Genomic DNA, 23,921 nt, shown 5'->3' on the forward strand with positions numbered 1-23,921 from the left:
TAGTGTATTTATATAAGCCTTTTAAATGAGCGGAAATTGTGTTTTATATTCGAGTCCTTTTTTTGTTATTTGCAGTTATATTGTTATATATTTTTTTTGCAAATCTCTTTTAATAGATGCTGTTGGAAAATATTCAGAGTTTTCTGCTCTTTTCACACTTTTCTTTCAATTATTTTCATCTCACCATGCGTTTGAGATCAAAGAGCATGCGAAAAACATTTTGTGCAACTTATTGGCCTCGAGGCCATAACAAATTGAAAACGCCTGCCAATAGGCTGAGGTTTTCCATAATAGTTTGTGGTTGGGCATTTAAATGCATTTCCCATGAGCTAAGTACATTTTCCCAGGCCCATTAAATATAAAGCAAAACTAGAACAACAACAACCCTGCGAATAATTTTCAATAGTTGACTAATTACGTCATGGTCAATTAGTTGTATTTGGGTCACAACTACTCAGCAGGGGGTTGCAGGGGTGTGGCCGGCTGCCCAAAAGGTGTGTGTGCGCGTTCTATATAGGGCCTGTCTGGTCAGTTGCTGCTGATCGAATGGAAAATTATGGAAAAATTTAAATTAAACATGGGAGGAGCTGCCTACACGCACATGAAGGGTTAAGATGAGGCCCTGGGGCATAGGTTCAACCCTTGTTGGTGTTCACCTCGTTGTTGTTGTTATTGTAATCATAGTTGTTGACATTTCGTAGCGTAAATTGGTATTTACATATGTCCCGTTGTCCTGTGCCGTTACAGAACCGATCAATGTGCCCCGCCTGCATTACCAATTGGGAAATTTTGTACATGTCCTTTGAGCTTTTTCCGCAGGACAGCAGGCGGGGCACGGAGCTACCGAGGACGTGTTAGTGTGTGTATGTTATCGTTGTGTGCATGTTTATTTGGTGATTGTCCTTTCGTCCTCGTCGCAATGCAGCTGTTTCATGCCCATTTAACACCTTCAATCCGCTTTGCCTTTGCCTTTGGTACGTACCAATAGATACATAGATACATTTAAATATATTCTAGTATATATGTCTGTATGTATATATATATATATTTCCCATATAACAAGCTGTGCTGGAAAAATATTATCGCTTGACATACTCTGCCTGTCAGTCTGGGCATGTTTGCGCGCTTCCCACGTCCTGTCTGTGCATTTGTATCTGTATCTTTCAGATGCACAAGGCAATTGGTTTATTTTCCAATACGGTAGCCGCTCAAATATGCCAACAGCACAGTGTTCCGGGGGCTCCGGGTAGCCGAGGTGGTTCACAGCAAATGTAATTTGTGTAAACATTTGCCCAGTTTTCTCACTGATTTTTGGCTCTTGCTCGTTCGCTCCTTTCGAATCTTTTTTATGATAAACAGTGTGAGAAATCGTTGGATGGATGCCTCGTAAATTTCCTATTTGAAATTTTCACTTTGCATTTCGATTTTCGTGTAAGTCTCTTGTGTAAACACATCACAGATTCTGTTTCTGTTTCTGATTCGGATTCGAATTCATGTGTCTGCAAAATTGTTCAACAACAAAATGTTGGCAGATTATGGGTTAAATTTATGAGAATATTTGCTTGATATTTGGGCCAACGACGTCTTATTTTGTGGCACCGAAATGAAAATGTTTTGAGCTCAATGCAATTTTCTTATTTTGAATTTTATTTCCCAATGGATTTCGAAAGATTAACTATTGTGCTAGTGGAAACTAAGTCCATGGGGCATAAATGGCTAGTTTTGGTCACAGTTGACCGATAAACATCTCAACCGTGCATTGTTTCTTGTAGATGAAGTCATGAGCAGTAGTTCATTTAGTTGCATTCTCACCCAACTAAATGATCCCAAAAGATCCTACTGCATACGCCTGAGTGCCGCAGTGACACAACACTTTGTTAGCCCCGGAATTCTACTAAAATAGCAAGTAATGCTGCGGCTCGCAAGAAGCAGGATATTGCCACCCACAGACTGGCAGAAACTGAGGACCAACCGCATAGCTTACGCCCGAAACAATTTTCTGAAACAATTTTCCCATGAAAACAAGGCAAAAATTTACTCATATTTTTCACAACTCCAGTGCCAGAACATAGATCATTTTTAACAGGGGTTGCTGCTGGGATGCTGCTACTCGTGCGTGGCGCTCCCTCTGCCCTCGGTGCTATGTCCTGTGGCCTGTGCACTCTCCCTTTCTCGGTTTCCTTTCGCTTTCATGTTGTTTTTCATGTTTATGTGCATTTAGTTAATCAGTTACGGCTCTTTGATAGTTGCTTCGGGGGCGGTTTGGATTACAAAAATTATAAAACACGTCACGCTTAATGAAACTTTATGGCGCCTACTTTGAAGCACAGTGCGGGTGCGAGCGAGAGGCGCCACTCTCTTACCTGTTCATAATTAAGCGGCAGGTGTAGCAGCTTGCACGTGAACATTTACGAGCCCACATATCATTCCTGTGCATAGTTGTTATTGTTATTTCAAGCGTTCGTTGCTGGCCCTTCTCTCCCCCAGCCTCGAGTGGAAATCCGTTTGGTTTAACAACAGCTCCGGGCTCGATGCTCGGTGGTGCTCGGTGGTGCTCGGTGCTCGGTGCTCAGTACTAGGGAACCCACACATAGCCATAGTTACATCCTCTTGTATGGGCGACGCCCCCTCCGGCCCCGGGCACATACATCAAAATTAACTGAAATGTCAGCTGCAGTTACAACAACAGCAACAACAGCTTCGAGCAGCAACTAACTATTTTCACTGGCCAGCACCGAGTTGTTCGCATTGTTGTTTTTTATGTGTTTATAATTCATGCTCATTCATCTTACACATACTGCAACTGCCATTGCCACTGGCTCTGCCTCTGGCTCTGGCCATGGATCCTGGGTCTGTCATATTGGTATTAAATGTTAAGACCAGGCAACGTCAACCTTACTACAAAGATAATTACAATTGTGTCATATTTTTCTCATTAGCGCAGACTTCGGACTTACTGTATGCTCGACATGTCGCTGGGGTCGCCAGCTCTCTACACGTTATCCATTGCTCATCATATGGGGGGCGCATCGTTAGCTGCTTGCCACGCCCTCCATTTGAAGTGCGCACCTTTTGCGACTTGACTCGAACTGCAGTTGCTGTTGTTAATTAGCTACACTTGATTACTTTCGAAAATTACAACTGTCAACGTATTATTTATGGTTAAAAATGCATTTCTGTTGCAATTTCCAATTTTTTAATGAAATTTATTTGTGCTCTGTTTCTCAAATGGCAAGGGAGCATATTTGAAGGCAATAAATATAACATTATGAATATTGAGTAGGCTCTTTAAAACTTAAAACCCAAAATTCTTATGCCAAGCCCAAGTTGGCATAGGTTGTATTTAATTTATTTGCATGCTAGGAGCAGAGTATCTCACAATGCATATTTCAATAAAGAAAAGTCTTCTTTATCTGAAAGTGAAACTTTAAATATAGCTTCATTTAAGCATAAGAAAATAACTTCATGCGTAAATTGAGTTTCTTGTTTCATTAGCGAACTTTTAGCTCATATGCCATAAAAGTTTAATTTATCTTGCAAGGAACAGAACATGCTGTTGGTCGGGAATAATTCATCGCAACGCGTCAGAAGTTTCTTATTTTATTACCCAATTTATATCTCATATATGATTCCTCAACTCTTTTCTTATGCAAACAGGGAAGTCAAACTTGGAGCTCTAAAGAGAAACCGCCAGTTTTTAATTGCAATAAGAAAATTTTGACTTATATGCAATATTTTTTGGCAAATGAGAAAAATTTCAAATTAAAAGAAGTAAGAGTCTGACTGGGGGATATCCTGAGCTTTCTACTAAATACAGCTCAAATAAATATTTTTTTTTTTTACTATTGAGTTCCTTGTACCGAAGTCGAACTCGCAATTGCATTCAACGTTGCCACCGCCCCAAACCCCGTAGCCATATCAAGAATTTAACTTTGATGAAAAATAACTTAACATACACACAGAGCACGGTATGCGATACAAACGCAGTAGCAATTCTATTTGTGTGTGTATGTGTGCACATGCATACAAAAAACCTTGCAATTTGCGCTTGTTGCCGCAACCACATGTTCTTGCCAATATAACCACATGTTCTCTTGAATAACTTTTCTGTTCCTTTGCCTTTCTGGATGAAATTTTCATCAGTAGATTTTATTGTGCGATAGAATATTCCTATATTCTTAAAAAGACAAAAGCATTAAAATGGTTGCTAATTGGTGGCTAGATCCAAATGATTTATAGCTATGTCGGCGTGGCGAAGGGTGAGGTTGGCTATAGAAATAAAACGAAAGATACGCGAAATGTATATACTATCCTTATAGATGGATGCCAATTTTGGTGACAAAAAGAGATTTGCCCTAAAAAGAGGATTTCGATACCGATTTCTTATCGATCATATCGATACAAGAAATTAAAAGAGACGGACATGGCTAGATGGACTCATCTATTGATACTGATTAAAATATATCTTTAAACTTTATGGGATTGGAGATACTTCCTGCTGCATTCATTTGCATAAAACCATTTACTATGGTTTTAGGTTATAACAAAGGGTTCTGCAATTTATGCCGAGTTTCCTTATCCCATTTCTCACCTTCAACTCCATTTATAAACCTTTCGTCAAGCTTTTTAATTTAAATTACTGAATTCCTTCAGCAAACAAATTTATTGATACACTTTGGCTAAGGAGAAATAGCCCCAAAAATATGTCGCTATCAATTAGTAGAATCTCATATCGAACACGCCTCGCAGCACAAATGGCTGGGCCTGTCGCTAGGGAATTCCAGTTAACCTCAACATGACATCTCTTAAATATATGTGTAAATACCTGCGCATAAAGCTGACACACATGATCAAATTATCGGCCTGACATGTTCAACGGAAAGTATCTGCTAAATGCGTTCGAGCGCTGATCAAATGAACTGCCGCCTGATCTATGAGTTGAATGTGGCCTCTGGCCCAACCACAATTTGCCCCACTTGGCCAGCTGTGTGGTGTGAATGCAATCACTTCCGTTTCACTGGTTCTGCGTTGCCCCTTTGAAGTGATCGTGCGTGCTGATAAAAGCCAAAGGCGACTGCCTCATACGTTTCGTATCTTGTATCTGGTGCGAGTGTATCTTGTATCTGACGGATAGGCATCGCTGTGCCGTTTACCTTGCCTCAGTTTTGTTTGATGTGCTCTGTTGATATTTCTATGGCAATTAATTGATTGTGACAGATTGCTATGAAGTGCTCAAACCCCTCACACGGACCACCCCTACCCTTCGATTCTCTGCATCTCCGCCTGACTGACACTTTTGTGTTGTGTCATGCGTTTAAATTGAGAAAAATTCTGCGTTTCGTCAGGGGGCAACACACACACGCACAGATACATCTACGAATGCTGATGGCTCGCTGCATCCTCTGCCAGACAATGTCTTCCAGCAAAAAGTAATACATTCTGTTTACATGGCGCAAATCTAGCAGCAATTGCCATGAAAGACGCAAAAAAGCTTCTGCTGCCATTCGATGGCACCGCTGATATGCAAAACAGATGTCGCCGCATGTCGTTGCATGCCGCTGATGTGGCCGATGTTGCCGTTGTTGCTGATGTTTCGCAGTTCGGACTGTCATCAAAACTGTTGTCCCAACATGCATATTAATTTTATTGCTAACAATAACAAATCCATCGACAACTATTGTGAAATGCATTTAATAGTAGCACTAAAACGCAGCAACAATGCAAGCGTCAACAAAAGAATGCATTGTCGATGGCGGTTAGGGAGTAGCCGACCAACGTTCGTACTCTGCAATAACAACTCTTGTGCTAATTCTTAAACTTCAGACTTCCACATAATTGTTTATATTGCCTAAGGCCCCATGCTATAAGTAATATATGTGTTAAATAGTTATCACTATTAATATTATTATATAACTGGGCTGCAAACTGAAAAAATCGTGGGTATCTCAACTTACGACTCGAACCAACTTTCTTTGACTCGAGCTTTGCACATCTATAAGCCAAGGCTTTTTATTGTGAAACCTGATTAAACATCAATTTGTAAAATTTTCACAAAATATATTATTTCAAATGCTCAATTGCCCGTTGTGTCGAAAATATTTTTTGCCATATATATTTTCAGAAGCAAGTGCGGGCTAAATTTGATTTTTACTAAAGATTTAATCTACTTTTGCTGAGACTTACTAAAATGTTTATTATTTTAAACGATCATATTTTTATATTTAATTTTCTGATGGTGGAATTTCGATTCAGATATCCTTAATCACAAAAATGTTATGGCTTATGGAATCATTTTGCTCTCTACTCATTTGAGTTAAGAATAAAAAAGTTGCTCATACGTCTAATATTGCATACATTTCTCTAATAATATGAGGCTATATTTATTTTATATTTTAATATTTAAATATTATAGTCTGAATCAAAATTTTTTCAATTTCAAACCATGTTATGCATTCGACGTTCTCTATAAGAGCACTTACATAGAAATGTAGGGTATGCAATGCAATGAAGCGAGGGAGCAAAGGAGCATCACAGTTGACAACAAGTGGGGGACACCTCGGACTCGCTCTCTGCGCTGTCAACTGACAGCCTGTCAGTGATAGGGCACAGTCTGTAGTCAGTGTCGTCATTGTTGTCGTTGTCACCGTTGTACGTTGTTGTTGTAGTTGTTATTGTTGTTGCTGTTGCAGTTGTTGTTGGCTTGCCACATGTGCAGCAGCAGCAACAGCAGCAGCAGAGAACAAAAACAAACTATAAGATTTTATTGCTTTCTCGCATGTGAAGAACTACGCGAAGTTGATGCTGCAGGTTGCTGCGGGTTGATGCTTCTGCTTCTGCTGCCGCCACTTCCACTGCTACTGCCACTGCTGCCAGTGGCAGGAAGCAACAAGCCGATGGCTGGCAAAACCCTAAAAGAAGCTACAACCTGCCCCGCCTCGCCTGCCCAGCATTCAACGGCAACTGCAAACAAGGGCGTTGCACGAGCTGTCAAAATGAGCAATTACTTTGCAAAAATGTTGCACAACTCACGTGTTCTATGCGCTGCAGCCCGTACAGATTTTGCTGCTGTTGCTTTCACCCAATCCCGTTGCGTCCCTCTGACAATTGGGCGGGCCACCCCCCGCAGCAGTGCACAAGTCGTTTGTCTTGTTGGGCTGCTGTTTGGCAAAGTTTTCGTTGCGCTACCCCCCAAAAACTGGCATTTGGAATATGGAAATTGATAGTGTAACCTACTTATTGTTAAGTTTACGGACTTATGCAGTGAATGCCTGTCTGCAGCTGCCTGGTAATTAATTGTTTGGGCTAATTACCTGACAAACAGGTGCTCAAGTTACAGGTTAACATGTTAACATGGGAGCAGTTATGTACGTATTGTTAAATTCTAAGCCTGAAATTTGCTTCTTGTGAGTTGTTTGGAATTGGGAAGAGGATCTCGCTCGGTTACTGGCAAACATTCACATTTGAACAATTTTAAGCTTAAACACTTTGGGAATTATATTTGAAATTAATGTTGCTTTTTGTTGTAACCTGTATCGTGCCCGATTTAATAAGTAAGCTTTTCGTCAACATTTTCACGCTTGAACCATATGCGAATTATTAGCACTCATCCTGTAAATAATTGGCTTGTGCTTCTCTTAACACAGCCTGGTCTCAACTGGTTTTTCACGACATTCTATTAGTACAAATGGCTGGCCACACCCATTAGCATCCTGGTGAGACCCTGGCATCTTTAAACACTGCCACCTGCACTTAATGCCCTGACCACAATGGTAGTAGCCCATTAAAATTTCGACTCAACCTCAACCTAATGCTGGCATTTCGTGCTCACTATTCCTGGACCAATTTTTTTCTTCTCTTTTCCGCGCCTCCCATCACACACGTGAAAGATGTTGACGTTTACGACGCAGACGAGACTGCGTCACCGTCACCGTCGCCGTCTCCGGCTATGATGATGATGATGCGGACTGCGGCGACGACGATGACGTTTGAGCCAGTCAAAGAGTGTTGCCCAGAGCCCTCGACCCCCAACTTCCAACACGCTGGCAACGCTTTTGCGGGTGTTAAATGTGTTGCCACTGGCACTGGCTGCAGTTGGCCCCCTTTTACTCCGCTTTTCTTTATTTCTTCTTCATTTTTTTTTTTTTTGGTATTTCGGGGCAACTTTTGCCGTTCATTTAATGGCTTCATTTTTGCTTTGACATTTTTCCATGTAGCTCGTAGCTCTCGTTTTTCCTGCTGGCATGTTTGTTGTGCTGTCAGCCTGTCAAGCTTCTCCCTCGCCTTCAGCTCGCTTTTTCCCAAGCTGTTCGTTGCTCTCTTTTTGGCCTTTTAAACTAATTGCATTGCCGTGTGTCTGTTAGTGGATGTGTGCTGGAAGAAAAGTGCAATAACTATTTAAATGATTGCATAGCGCACATGTGACAGCCACAACCGCGGACTCTGCCTCACTCTCTGCAAGTGGAAAACGGGATACCCTTGGTATGTTCTCTTACACCAAAAGCAGAACAGGCTTACTTTACACCCCTTCTCTGCGATTCTCATGATTTAAGTTAATCTTAAATCATTTCCTTTTGTCTCTCCCTCTCTTTCTCTCACTCACTCTCTACATCTCATTTGCTCTTTCTCTCTTCTCCTGATCTTTCTAATCTGTTCTCTAAATTTTTCTTTCAGTGATGTACATATATAAATGCTTGCCTCCCTCAGCTCATAGGGGTACATCTTATATTAAAATAATAATAAATAAAAATTACTACGCATGTTTACGGGATATTTCGGGTAAGTACATATTTAAATTAAATTGATATAGTTATTCATAAGATTATTCTTTCCTATTAGCAACAAGAATACAAAATTCGAGCTTTTAATTTAATTTAACAATGAAATACTAAAATTACAATGCTATTTTCCTAATATTTGTGATATGACTGCAGAACTATGTTATAGAACTTAAGGAAAGCCTTTATTTGTCGTAAATATTTTATTTTGCGTGTTTTCAATTTGAAGAGCATTGATCGTTCGCTTAGACTCTGCTCATTTGTTGTTATGGTTTCCAAGTGCCAATTAAATGTTGCTTATGTTTGATTATTGCTGTCAATTCAGTTCCAAATTTACGTCGGTTGGCTGTTGTGGATGCTGCGCCAGTCTCTTCCAGCTGTTCGTCGTCAATGGAGCAGAAGCTGGCGGTGGGGGCAAGTGAAAGAATTCTTTTTAATGCTTTTCACTGGAACTGCTGGCACTCTCAATGCGGGAGAGTGGGCGTGAAGGCGATGCAGTGCGTTGACCGACACTACGAAACCGCCCCAAATTGCGAAGGCGTGACCTCCGACGGCTTCCTGTATTGCCTGATAACTGTTGAAATGCTGAAATGCTTGGCAATCAATTAATCATAATTCTGATAGCACAAAACATGTTGCAACACGACCGCAACAGCAACTGAAAGCCGAAAAGGCTAAATCGATAGCACGAAAATCTGAACCCCAATACCGCCCCACGCCCACCTTCTGCACTAAGCAATTGTGAGTGTGAAAAACCATAACATGTGCTTATCACATCGCAAACACAAATACAAAACACTCTTCAAACACACGCACGCACACACACAGTCATGTGTAGCTGAAAACCATGACAAATTAAAGACTACTCCCCCTGATTCCAATTCCAATTTCAGTGCAAAGCCCGAACCCAATTCAATTCGGAGTCTAAACCATATTCGAAACGTGCCACATTGCGGCATAAACGATAATTACATTTGGCAGAGTCGCCGTTTACCTACACGACGTGGCGACATATATTCGTATTATCCTTATTGATCCTTATGGACGCGGCTTATATGCAATTCGAGGACGTTGATAAATTGTAACAAACTGCAGCGAAAGGAAAAAAAATCTATAAAACTCAAGAACTGCTCTCGACATGTGCATTATAATCGGGTTTTTCTTGCTATCTGCACAATGGAAAATGATGCAGTGCCTTTTTGCTCGGCACTTTTCTTCGGGAAATTTATCGCATATGTCGCAAGTCTCACATGATATGCCAGATTCTCGACTGTCTCTCTGGTGCCATTGTAATTTTTAATGGTCTGCCGGCGTTGCTTCCTGCAGGTCATGCCGCCAGCCCGGGCGGAGCAGCATTTGGTCTGTTGGTTTGTAATAGAATTTTTGCATTGCATTTGGCCTGAGCTGAGCTGCCTGCAGCGATAAATGTGATAAATGAAGCTTTAGTTGGTCTTGTTTTTGGTCTGCATAGAAATGCATTATGCAGATGGCCGCACCGAAGGATTTATAACCCTGATGTTTGTCTTGGTAATAGCCCAAGTCGACACATAGGATAAAAATATTAGCCAGCATTATTGCGAGAGCGTTCAGTTTCATGTTGTCGGAGACACTTGCAATGTTCACTTCGAGGCATACCGAAAGTTTTGAGTCCAAAAAAGATAGAAGTCCATGCCTTCAGTGAGTAGGGATTCAAATGGCGTTGGTCTTTGAAGTCTAAGGGACAGTTGTTTTTGCCCTTCAATGCATAATTTTATGTGACTCCTATGCTGACTGCCTTTTTAATCGCCGCAGGGGCCAAATGCAAACTATTGTAGTTTATGACAAATAAATATATTTTTATTGCATTTCCTGCAATTTATTGCAATGCAGTTTCGCACTTTGCAGTTGTCAATGCGTTCTGCTTATCGATAGCCGCAACATTTTGATAAGCGGTAGGGCTTGTACTTGGACCGTATTTATTTGAAAAGCATCGACGGTTATTTCACATTGTATATGATAATCGTTATATTTCGTATTTATTTGCATATATGAAAATAGGGGCCAAACTGACGACAGACGACCGAGAGTATCCGATTCTCTGAGTATCCTTATATATAGGAAATATAATGCAATGCGCGTGTACAGAATTTTAAATCGTAATATAAACACAGACAGTGGAGTCTGTGGGTTCAGGGCAGGGGGGCAGAGGTCGGGTAGGGTAGGAGCACGGCACACTTAAAAGATTAACCATAAGCGCACGGCACACGAAGGAAGCCAGGTTCGGGGCTTCAGCGCACAGTTCTTCATATAAGTACATATACTCACTCGTATCTATCTATAAACAAACACACAAACCCGCACACGCTCACATATATGTATGTTAAAATTGTTGTTGGTTTTGTTCTGTTGTTTGGGCTTTATTTTTGTTAAATATTAAACATTGCTTGAGCTGCTGAAAACAATAACAATAAAGCCGCTCACCTCTTTATAATTGAAAACGGTTTGTCTCGCCTCCTATTTATGTATATCTCTCTTTTTTTTGGGAGGGGGTTTTTGTTCCTTAAACCGATTTTAATTTTAACGTTGATAAGTTGCCGTGCGGTGCTTATTTTTGCCCTATTAGCGAGTGGAGAACATCGAATATGAAGTGCAAAATGTACAAAAGCTCGGAAAGTGGGAAAAAAATGTCTGTCTAGTTAATCCAATAAAGTCTGTTATCTTAGAAAAATGCATATACTTAGTAGGTGAACGATCGTTTGATTATCTGATGCGAATTATTAATGAAGCAATGTGTTTTATATTGCGAGAATAGTTTTTATATTTTAGAAATTATTATAAGTAATATGCTATAAAGATGAAGATAGTATTTTCAATATATCTATACTAGTCTGTTATGTCTTAAAATGAAATCATAAACATTTTTTCTTGAAGATACAGAGGACCTACGTATATATGATATTCTCCTGAAAGATATAGATAGTAATCATTAATTAATGGGATGTGCTCAATATGTTTGGACTTGTGGGATATAAATTGAAAATATTAAGAGGCTAAAGATGCAGAGAATATTTAAGATATTTGCCTGAAAGATAATAATATGAAAATTTTTAAAAATAAGCTGACTCTAACGATAGAAAGTAGCTGAATAATAACGATATTCCCCTAAACATTATGAAGATGTAGATGTATTTCGAGAATAGTCGCTTATTTTTAATATAAATTAGTAGAAAATTGACTATGCTATTTTCGGTTGGAAAGCGTATTCAATTTTCGTGCTGGCTCAGCTATATTTTCTTTAAGTTGGTTTCTTGTCTTTTATTTACATACGCGACTGCACACCGACAATTTGTTTGCCTTTGTTTTCTGTCAATATCGCAAGGAGCAGTGCGCACTTGTCGTCATCATCATCATCTCCATCTTCAGCTTCGGTCTGGGTCTGTGCCTTGGGTAAACAGAAAATCCCACGCACGTCGGTTTACGTAACAGATAGATAGAGAGCGAGAGCAAGAGTGAGAGAGAACGAGACTGGGAGATAAGGATAGCGAGAATTGCAGCGACTCTTGAGGGTCTGAGGTAATGCAAGTTTTACCGCCAAAATCCACTTGACTTTTTGTCAGATACTTGAACAAGTCAAACTGTCGGTCTCTGAGCTGTGTTCCAGCTCTGCTTCTTGCCGCCTTACGGGTTTCTAATTATAAACTGCTCTGTCAGCAGTCAGTGGAGCGACCCGTAAACCCTTTGCAAGTTCCAAGTTCATGAACTTGTGCATTGAACTTCGGCCAGTCAGCCAAGCCGAAAACCAACTTGAAAACGGCTTCAGCATCGAGTTTAGACACGAATTTTCTTTTTTCAGCTCCTGTTGTTGTTGCTCTTATTGTTGTTGTGGAAGTGTTTGTTTTCATTAGGTTGCAGTAGCCATCTGTTCTTACTTGCAACTGCCGCAGACTTTTAATTTGTGTGGATTTCCAGTTCCGTTCTACACAACGATGCACGGCCCCTTGGCCGAGGTCGAGGTCGACGGTTGCAGTTGAGGTCGTTGCTTGAGGTTGAGGTTCCGCTGTCGTGCCATGTAATGTAAAGTGGAAGTTGTAATTTAGTTAGCTCCAAATGACTTTTCGGCACAACATTATCATTATGTGCATTTAATTGTTGTTTGTCTTCCACTTCAATTCCAACTCTTCTCTGCCTCTCTCTGTTCTTTTCAAGACCCATCCACTAATTTGTATGAACTTCCTCTGATTGCAGAAGATTCTTGCGCTCATCGGAAGTGTGGCGCAGGTTTTGTTAATATTTTTTAAAATAATATAACTGGGCAAAGTACAACTCCTTTTAATGAATAAAGATATTAATTATAATATAAATAAGTAATTAAATCTGTGATAATTTGTATCGATTCTTTAAGCTAACCCAAGAATCATTCCAGCTACTATAGAGCTTTAAGAGACTGCCACATGTAGACTGTGAACTCTCTCTTTGTTCCATTTTAATTTTCATTTGATATGAGGCAAAATAGTTGTCCAGCATATCTACTGGTTGCACTTACATATTATTAAATGTGAATAGTTTTGTCTGTGCCACAACGTATACTCATTTACGAGGCTCGTCGTGGCTCAGGACATGGCCTCAGAGACCGACAACTGTCCACAACCACAAAACACATCAACGGCAGCGGGCAGCAAACAGAAAAACGTTGAAATTAATGAGAAAATTCTCAGCTTGATATAAAAACCACAAGATAACACAACGGGACAGGAGCTAGTCGGACTGTAGTCGTACTGGCATTCAGGATATGCAAGTCCAGCTACAAATGCAAAGCGCCAACATCACGTAGTCGAGAGGGAAAAACTTCAGAGCAGATAAAAATTGCAATGCATTTAACAGCATTAAGAGCCCCACAACAAAGTGCTAAATAAAATTTGCAACAAAAAAGGCAGAATAGCAAAAAACAAATAAGAAAATTAAAAGGAAAAACTTGCAAATGATATTAACAGCGAAAAGGACATTTAATGAAAACACAACTGGCTGCAGATCTAGTCGGGAATCTAGAGTAGGTTGTGGCTGGCGGATTCTTGTTCGCCATTAGTTGGCTTAGTTATGCGCTATCTTTTAATGACACCCGCTGCTAGCCATAAAAGCAATCATATACTAGTTGCAGTAGCAGCAGCAGCAACTGTGCCACTTGCAGTTGCAGTAGTACTCGAGTCCATTCGCCATATGCCTACAAGTGCTCCAGCGCTGCCAGCGACGACACGTGGCAGCTGCAATTGCTGCCCGGGATTGGGTGGCTAGGGAGTGCCCACTTTCCGCTGGAACTGCCACGAGGCAAGCGTTTGCCGGTCACGTGCAGCAACTTCAGCTTACAACGCCCAGAGCTGCCAACGATGGTGGGTGTTGTGGGCGGTCTATGTAGCTGGCGGGGCAAGGTGGGGGTGAGCGTTACTTGCAGTTGAACGCTTTGCCAACTTAATTTTCATTTGGCTGTACACAGTTTACCTGGCTGCGATATTCCATACCCAACCGCATCATCAACGACGTCATCCGCATCATCGTTGACGGATGCGTTCATTCACTTGGAATGGCAAACAAGTAAGCCAAGTATAACGACATTTAAATGTTCTTGATGTGTTGTCAAGTACATGGAGAATTGAAGAAAAGGCTTGCATTGAAGATTTTAGAAATATTTGCTAATAATGATTTTTAAAGGAAATAGATTTGTGAAAAAAATTTCCCTTTATTATATAGAAATAGGCTTTATTTAATTAAATTTTTTATTTATTTTTTGAATATTTTCCCTTAGCATATAGAAATGGGCTTCATTTTTATTTAGTTTTAGATTAAAGAACACATTTTTTTTTTTTAATATATTGCCAACGTTTTGCACATAGTTCAAATACCCAATGAAAGTACATGCAAATTGGCTGCCATTTCAATTTTTGCCAATTGATTCCAATTTTTATGATTAATGCTCGGCTGTTTGCGAGAGAGAGAGTGGGGGGATGGGGAGAGGGAAAGCACTTTGTTTGGCACTAATACAGATACGCTGGCAATTTAATTAAAGTGCCGTGCCTGTGCGCCGATAATTATGCAACAGCTTTTCTCTTTGATGCGTTTATCGATTTATTGAAGTGTTAACCAACACTGCGGCCAGTTGTTGATATGGCTCGATGTATGTTATCCAATAACTCCCACATACGCAATCGCACTCGCACACACACATTGATTGACGTCATGTGGTTATTTTGCCGCTGCCACTCCCCCTTTGGCCCAACGCCCACACACTAATGACACGCTTCAACGCGTTTTACATTGATTTCGCCTCGTTGACGCGTTATTTATTATTATTTTGCTGCATGTCGCCCACATTTTTATTCATTTGTATTTTTTCTTTCTTTGTTTTTGTTTTTTGTTCTCGCATTTAATATTTTTCATCATCGGGTTCTTTCAATGGAATTGTGAAATTATTTTTTTTTGCTGTAAATTTAAAAGCGCATTTTATGCGCACACACGCTTCATATGGAAAAATATATCTATATATATATATATATGCATAGTAATTAAAAGGTAAATCGACATTCGTTGCGCTCAATTAAGAATATAATTTAATCAATATTTCAAACGCACGAATAATCCATAACTATAAATGAAAGTAGATGTTGTGTGATTATTCCATTGAGCCCTTACCAGCACTGGCTGCGCACTTTCCATCTGGTTATTTCAATTAATTTAACTATGACGCACTTAAAACCTCTTTCCAAAATTAGCCCGCACAAAGAGTATTAATCTAGCCGAAAAGTGTAACTCCCCTGATATTAATTAACTCAACAGCGAACGCACCCACATCCACATCCTGCCACCTGCGCTGCTCTTCGTCTGCCTCTGGCCTCTAGAAGTCCATTAAGTTGGGCGGCATTCTAAGCACTTGCCAAACAATTAAAATAATTTGCCACATACTCTTATCGTCCCTCGACGCAATGCACTATGTACAATAAGAAGAACAACAGCAACAACAAAGTTTTTTTTCAAAGACTAAAATTGCCAGCACTTAACTCTGACAGTGTCCAACTGTACTTTCAGGCCAGGACATGGCTCCGAACATGCTGTAGATGCCTAGGCAAGCGCCAGGCGGCCGTTGGTTGACGTCAACGTTTGGGAAAATGTGTGCTACTCTTGTGCAAGTTTCTAAACACCCTAACCAAAGCTGGGAAAGCTCAGCTGATCAGGTGAATGCTATTCGAAAATTTCTAAACAAACATCAGAGATCAGAGATAATTACAAAGTTTATTTAACTGATGCCAAAATTGACTTTGATGAAAGCAGCAGAAATCTCGGAGAAATCTTCTTGATTAAAATTTAAAAAATTAAGATATTTCAGAATATATATCTGACAAGTCTTCTAAAAAATAGGGTTAGGGCATCAAAATTGCTTCTATGCAGACTTGGTGTAGTTGTTTTTGGTTGGCTGTTGTTACTGGGGCTATGTGTGAAATATGCCACTTTAATGAGCCAGCACTGCGCACTGAGTGCCGCCTCACTTTGTGCCCCAACAGCCACGCCCACATAGCAGCGATTCGCGCGGCAGTTGTTGTAGGTGCAACGACGTGGACTAAACTCAGAACGGCCCGCGGCGCATGTCGTGAATGTTTGACGTCCACAATTCGCAGCAGGGCACCAGCAGGGTAGTCTGGGTAATGCCATAAGTGTGTAGATGGGCGGGGGCAGGTGGATGGGGGCATACCCTGGCTGCTGTGGCACTCAAGTGCTGTTGGACTGCCACATGGCCGCATGCCTCAATTGACATTTTGAATTGTGCAACAGCAGAGTGCAAAAAAGCGTTGCATATCGCACTGGGTGCATGTAGGTGTGTGTGTGTGTGTGTATGTGTGTGTGTGTGCGTTTGTTGTGTGCTGTGTGCTATGCAAGGATAATGCTGGGCAAAAACACGTGTTTAATGCATAAGTGCGAACGTGACGCTAAACTCATTTAAAGGATTACGTACTGAAGAGTATGTGTGTGTGTGTGTGTGTGTGTGTTGGTGTGTAAATGAGATTAAATTTTGTTGAAAGCAGAGCGAAGGGCGACAAAGTGCGGTGCACACTTTTTTCCACAGATATTCAAAGCGCTCGCAAGTGGAAAAGGGGCTGCGCGGAAGGAGGTTAAGTTTATTTATGCATATGTATATACAGTCAAATAAATGTGTGTGTGTGTGTGTGTGCGTGTGTGCTTGAGTGTGTTTACACGAAAGTAGGTTAAAAGCACTTTTGGGCCAAAGCCACGCCCACATCCACCCGCCCATTGTTTATCTGCTGTTGTTTCTGTTTTTTTGTTTGCATTTTGTCTTCGGTTTTTGGGAACAGTTTAAGCGTCAAATTGTTGGCTATTGTTGTCGTATTTGTTAATCCTTTCCCTGCCTTGCTCTGCCCCCGGGCAACCAGTCTATGGCGCCAATTGTCTGACTGCAGGAGTTGACTTTAAATTTAATTAATTACAATTTTATGCGCTGGCTGCTTAATTCATCCAACTGACGGACTCCCTCGCCGAGTTCCACCCAACTCTGCAGCAAGGGCTTCCCTTCAGTATTGTTTACTTATTTCATAAGATTAAATATCAAATATTTGTCTGGCCGTCTCTCTGTCTGTTTGTTTGGCTTACGACAAGGCTGTGCACTTGTAAGCCAACTGGTTTGGCCTGGTTTGGGTGTGTGCTAAGCGCTTAAATTTGCATGGTAGGGTTGCCAGGTGAAGCACTTTAAAGGGTTGTACATTTCCAATTGTAGCTCTGTGGTCTGTGCACGCTTAAGGTTAATCTTTAATGCAATACACAAATATATCCGTGTATCAAGAGAGAGGCATATTATTAAAAATCTGTGCTTAAAGTTGCATCAAAGAAATATATTTAATATATGAAGTTTGATTCTCCTTGTGCTTTCTAACGGTCAATTTGTGGTCTATATATTTTTCTACCAACATTTTATACTGCCGATATTTTTGGCATATTCCGTTCTTCTCACTTCACTCCAAAGTCACCCTGTTAATTTTAAGTGTTTTTTTTTGTGCTGCCTGACAACCCTGGTTAATCAATTCTATGCGGTGCTTTTGATGTGCCCGCCACTAAAAAGGGTTCCAAAAAATCTGAAACGTTTATTGACATTTTAGCAATTACGCCGCCACTTGCATTTACCAAACCCTACGAGCCACACCCCCTCCCCCTGTTGACGGTTGCCAGTTACCAGTTTTGGCTTATCAAATGTTAAATTAATGAAGTTAAAACATGAGCATTGTGTGACGCAAGCTGCCACTGCGTGTGTGGGTTGCCAGCTCTGGGGAAAACAACAGCAACAGCAGCTAATGATATCAGGGCGAAGAGCTTATCGATGCTTCATTTAATTATGTTAATTTTCTTGACGCGATGAAGTCGACGACAATGTCCAGCGCTTAGTATCCATTTATTTTGGTCTCTCTGTTATTTTTTTTTACCGTAACGAGAAGTCTATCAAAGCTGTCTCACGCCGCTCACAGGTGGTCAACTAAGCGTGACAGAGAGAGTGGGAGAGAAAGAGAGAGACCGTCTGACCATTTGCTTATGTAGTTGGACATCTTGCAGTTGGGACATAGACTAAGCCCGACGGGTGTCTAATTATGCAGCTTGACTTGTGAATACCTTCACTATCTCTGCCCCTCTCTCTCCCTCTCTCTTTCTCTCCAACTCTCCCTCTCTCTCGCCTTTGTTTTTGTTCATCAAACAGTTTAGGTTGGGGGAAATCAAGATAAACTTTTAATTTCTGGTCAGGTCGTAAAAAGTGGACGTGGGAAGCATTATGACCAGTCGCGGAGCAGCTCCTTGTCGCCGTAGTTTTGTACAATTTATTCAAAACCCATAAAACGGGCATTTTATGAGCGCACTTTTAATTGTCCTAAGACCAGAGAGTCCGCACCTCGTACAACAACTGAAAAAAAGGGTTAATTTGCAAGAGGGACGGACGACCATGTGCTGCCCGCCAACTGCGCCTGGCCCTATTCCTGTTGTCGCTGAGTGAGTCCTTGGACCCTTTTTTCAGTTAGCTGCCCAATGCTCGGGCCATCTGATAATTAGAAATTTATTAAGCTTAATTATGTGTTGGCTCCAAGTACGCACTTTGAATATTTTCGGTTAGTTCCAGCTGCCTGATTAAAGGCAGACCACAGAAAAAAGGACTGCGAGTACTTGGGCTTGGGCTGGGCTCTTGCCAAAAGTTTGCTTAATGCGGTGGCGTCATCATGAAAATAAAATTAATTTCATGAATGCCTCTTGTAGCGGAAACAAAAGAATTTGCATTCGGATGTAATTTTTTTTAGTGGCTTGTAATAAAAATAAAATAATAATCGTAAAATCGCCTTGCGGCCGAGTAGGGGGTGCCAAGGATAATACTAGTATGCTATAAAGTTGAACTTTACGATCTTGAGTTCAACATTTGTGAGCTTTCACGGTTTTAAAAACAAGTTCAAAAGTTTTTCAATATTTTATATACGCTAAAATATTCTTGGGCGCTTTTATATAGCTTTGATAGCTCTTTTAACTTTTGGTTTTATTTGTTTATAAATATTTTAAATATCCATTCGGCGCATTTAACATACCATAAATCTTTTCGGCAATGCGAACGATTCAAGTCATGTTTCTTGATTAGATTTGTTTTATTCACAATCGTATCGTAAACATATTCCAAATCATGCACACATAAACGCCCAATCTAAATGCCATAAAAGCAGCCCAAACATTTTGAAAAACTTTCCAAAACAGAGAAAACTTTCATCTAAATACGAACAACAACAATGAAAAGTTTGCTGATCGATGATCACATTAAACTTTTAACCCGTTTAGAACTGAATCCGAAAATAGAAATCAAAACGCATCATTTGGCGTGGGCTGCCAATGAGGCGACCGGAAAAACGCCTCGAAACAAGAAAATTATTTAAAACCCCATAAAATTTGCATATTTATGGGTTGACTTGTGAGTTGACGTGTTTATAGGTCTGCCAGACCCGAATGTGGGCCTGTGGGCAGCCAACTGCCAACTGTCATATGTGCATGAGGTGATAAAAAACTTTTTAATTGGGTGTTGCACATATCAAAACGTCTAAGTTTTCCCAAATATTTTAAATTCATATATGCCAAAAACATGAACACATGCACAACCTGTCATTGGGCAGAGCCTCTTCAATGCTCGGCGCATTCGGTACACATCTCGGCCCGAGACGCAGACGTGGCAGATGGCGTACTACGTGACCAATGTGAAATCCGTTGACTTATGTCAATATGTCGTAGCGTCGGGCTGGTTCGCGTTTTTGCCAGGAAATCGACTCAACTCAAATGAAGATAGGCAGCACAGACGACAGACGGCAGACGGCAGACTACAGACTCTAGACAACAGCTCAGCTCTCAGGTTTGGGTTAGAGGCAGTTGCACAACGTATATGAACTTTTCGGCAGTGGTGAGAAATCAAATAAGGACGCCGACAGACTCGACAGGATGGGTAGCCCGAAAGGCTGTCAGGCAAATGACAGTCTGAATTTTTGAACTTGAAATTATTTGCACGACAGCACAAATTTCTGCCCTGCAATATGAAAGTGGTTGCATTACTTTTAGGGGTAACTATGGCACACTGCACAGTGAGAACCATTCTAATGTCATCTACATATTAGAAGATTACACGCATATGCTGCAAAACCTACAAGAAGAATAGGAATTCCTTATAAAATACTATATAATATTTCTATTTCTTCCTATCTTAAACAAAATATACTTTATCTAAGATCTAGTACAGATCTCTGCTTTTGATTAATTGAGAATATATGGAAAAAATATCAGATACAATTTTAATAGAATCGATTACTAGATAATCAACATGGGAGTGTTTTGTAGCTCTTAGTAACTTTTACATATATTTTTTTATAGCTCATATTTGCTGCTTTAGATTATTTCGTAGTCGATCAGCTGCTAAATTCGAATTTGTCGTTTAATTTATTTTCACGCCACGTTGTCAGGCGCCACATTGAAAAGTAGTTTTCACATAGGACTAAAGCGCTTAAAACTGTACGTAGACACAGACATGCACCAGCCTGCTGCCATATCCTCTCATGCCCATTTTACCCTTTCCCCATGGCAGCTGTCAACAATTCGCCAAATGGCGCTCAGATTGCAGCCAAAAAAATTGGAGCCGAGTGGCTGGCAGCAAAGCTGGCAAAGTGTTTGCCGATTTTAATAAAAGTTTTTTGTTAAAAAAATATTGATATATATATATTGACACATAAAGTAAATGCATATATATAAATTTAACAATTTATATTAAAATTTGCAATATGTATTTACTTTGTTATAATGTTATTTGATGCCAGCCGCTGGCAATCGATAGCACTGCCAATGCCCAGTGACAAGTGCTCAAACAGGATACAGCACGTTGCCCACTGCGGTTTCTGTTGTTGTCGTTGTTTTTGTTATTTGTTTTGTGTTTTTTTATTTTTGCACGTTGACGCCTCTGGCCAGGGCATATAAGCACTGGAGCACACGCACAGAATCAGAGCTGGCAGCTGGCAGGGGACGAGGAAGTGGAAGTGGCTGGCATGCGTCGCCAGCTGTCGGAGCTGTCCACTCAGTGCGTGCAGCCACAAAATGTCATGCACCTGTCAGCCTGGCCATAATAAGATGCCAAAACAGTTGTGCGGTTTTTGGCCTCACCAACGGCTAGCCCCAGGCCGTAGGATAACAACAGGCTGACCAGGCAAACACCAAACACGATGCAGTTCTCAATCAGAGCGAGAGAGAGAGAGAGAGAGCTGAGTCATCAAATGTGAGCTTTGCTTGTGGTTAAGTTGCAGTTACTAATATTGAATGGAGTATTAGAGCATTAGAGCCAATCAAGTTGAAAAACGGTTTTTGGTATTATTCCAATATGGTTTTTTAATCTAAAATGAGGCTTTCTTTACATTTGGCTAATAAACTGAATGTAACTTGCAATTCGTTGGATTGTTTGGCTTATTCAGCTCGTGCGTTGCTTGGTTTCAAAACTTTCTTAAGCGCATCTAACTACTCAACGTTTTACGTTAACACCATTTCTGCAACTTAATAACTTCCGCACTTTTTAGTAAATGAGCTTTTATACCACGCTTGTTAAAATAGGGCGGCATGGGACATAATTTTTTTAAAAATGTTTAAAAGATGTAATTTTCACATTAACTAATATAAATGTTTTTAAGGGTATTTTTTTTTTGTTTTGTATAAATGTGCTTAACATATTATATGTCATATTTTATATTTTGCTACTCTCAGGGAATGCACTTAAATAGTATTTCTTTTAAAATTATAATACCACAGTACTTCTAAGTCGGTCATCTGCCTTGGTGTGACTGTCACTTGGCTTTCATGTCAATTTAGCAAAAGAAAAATGAGAAAGTACAAATATTCACAGCATGCCGTAGATTTAATGCCCTTTCTTCTTGACGGTTTTGCAGATATGTAAGAAGAGTAAAGCTCATAAATGCTGAGTTTGGTGAAAATATCTTGAAAACCAAAAATAACCATGCAAAAACACATTTTTCGATCGATTCTTCCTATAGAGCTAATATAGTAGTACGAGACTTGGCTCATATATGAGCAGTATGGTTAAACTAAATACTGGGATTGAACAATATATTTTGGGAAAACGAACAAGCTTTTTATCCAATTTAATTTTCGACAGATCCTTGTCTGATGTTTATAGGATTTTGCATATTACATATAGATCATAGAGAAATTACAATGTCTTGATAAGGAAAAAAGCTCTTCATACAAGAATTTAATTTCCAACTGATCGTTCCTATGATATATGATATAGTGGTCCGATCCGGCCAGTTCCGAAATATGTACTGCCTGCAAGACTGACCTTTAAAACTGATCGACTATTTCACATAGAAACAGTCAGACGAACAGATGAACTATATCGACTCAGCTGTGTATGCTGATATAATATATAATATATGGAGCATGACAAAATTATAATATCCTCTACAAGGGTATAAAAAATATCGCTGAAGTAATTTTTCGCACTTTACAGTTTCTGCTCATCTTTCTTTTTGTCCACTTGCAGGCAACTTTTGCCTCCTTTGCCCAGGCATTCAACGCTTGGCGAGGCTTTCATCATTCTCGGCAGGCGCTGGTTGTGCGTGATGGGCAGGGGGCGTGGCACTTTTGTCGCGCACACTTCAAAAAATATGGCAAGCTCATAATTTTAATCCAGCTCTCAGCCTTTTACTCCGCTGCCGCCTGCTGTTCACGCACAATGTGGCAAATTAGCAACAATATTTAAAACTAACTGCCAGGACTCTCCGCTGCCTTCCGCTCACCCTGGCGCTCGCCAATTATTTAAAGCTGAAACTTTTGCCACTTGCGACAGGGCTAGACAAAAAACCAAGCCACAGGGCGAGAGTTGTGGGGGACAGCCACAGTAATGCAAAGTTTATGTTAAAAGCTTTGCATTATGGCCAAAACACTTCAAGTTACGAGGACGACACCCGCCAAAAAGCCGCCCCAGCTCTATCACAGGGTAGTAGCTAGTGGGCGGAGGGTGTGGGTATGGGGGCCGGGGCCTAGGTGCGAAATATGATCGCAAAGTTTTCTACGCAAATCGTGACACATTTTCTGGGTCAGCTGAGCTCTGGTGATTTTAATTTTCAATTTGCTTGCGTAACAGTTTTTAATTAAAAGCAAACGCGCGAAATAAACATTAATTTTTATTAAGCTGCACCCGCCCCTCCCTCCTGCCCGGCTTACCAAAAACCTGTCAGCTCGATTTGCTGCCTGTGGCTTATAATGTGTATTTCTATGTTAATAACATCATTATCGGGCGTCTCTCGCTCTCCCTCCCCCTCTCCCCCTATTGCTGGGCGAGCGCCAGCTTAGCCTGACAAAGTTCTAGCCAGGCTGCGCCTCGTTCTGGCTTTTAACGCCTTTGCTTTTAGCCATTGCCATCATTGTCGTCCTTTTGGCTACTTGGCTGGCCGCATGCCTAATGCAGCCTCGACCATTTACCATCTACCATCTACCATGTACATAAGTAGCTGCGCCTTATCCTTGCTTTATCCTTATTGCCAGAGCATCTTCATTTTTGCTCGTTCAGCTTTATTAGAGACGCGCTTTCCTGCGGCCCGTCGGCTGCTTGCT

General features: G+C 40.6%; 2 long non-coding RNA genes across 2 annotated transcripts in view; one reads left to right on the forward strand and one right to left on the reverse strand.

Annotated features, from left to right (window-relative positions):
- LOC115769536 overlaps positions 1 to 8,713 on the forward strand; it is a 30,160-nt gene extending 21,447 nt beyond the window's left edge. The window contains exon 3 of the long non-coding RNA XR_004018757.1: positions 8,671 to 8,713. This is a non-coding gene — a long non-coding RNA (uncharacterized LOC115769536). The remainder of the gene's footprint in view (positions 1 to 8,670) is intronic.
- On the reverse strand, positions 2,053 to 3,211 carry LOC115769528. Its single transcript, XR_004018754.1, has 3 exons — positions 2,958 to 3,211; positions 2,364 to 2,898; positions 2,053 to 2,249 (listed from the first exon to the last, which is right to left on the reverse strand). It is a non-coding gene; the product is annotated as an uncharacterized LOC115769528 (long non-coding RNA).
- Positions 8,714 to 23,921: the final 15,208 nt, after the last annotated feature.

The sequence above is a fragment of the Drosophila novamexicana genome, unplaced genomic scaffold, assembly GCF_003285875.2.
Source record: "Drosophila novamexicana strain 15010-1031.04,08,12 unplaced genomic scaffold, DnovRS2.1 tig00000009-arrow-pilon, whole genome shotgun sequence".
NCBI lineage: Eukaryota > Metazoa > Arthropoda > Insecta > Diptera > Drosophilidae > Drosophila > Drosophila novamexicana.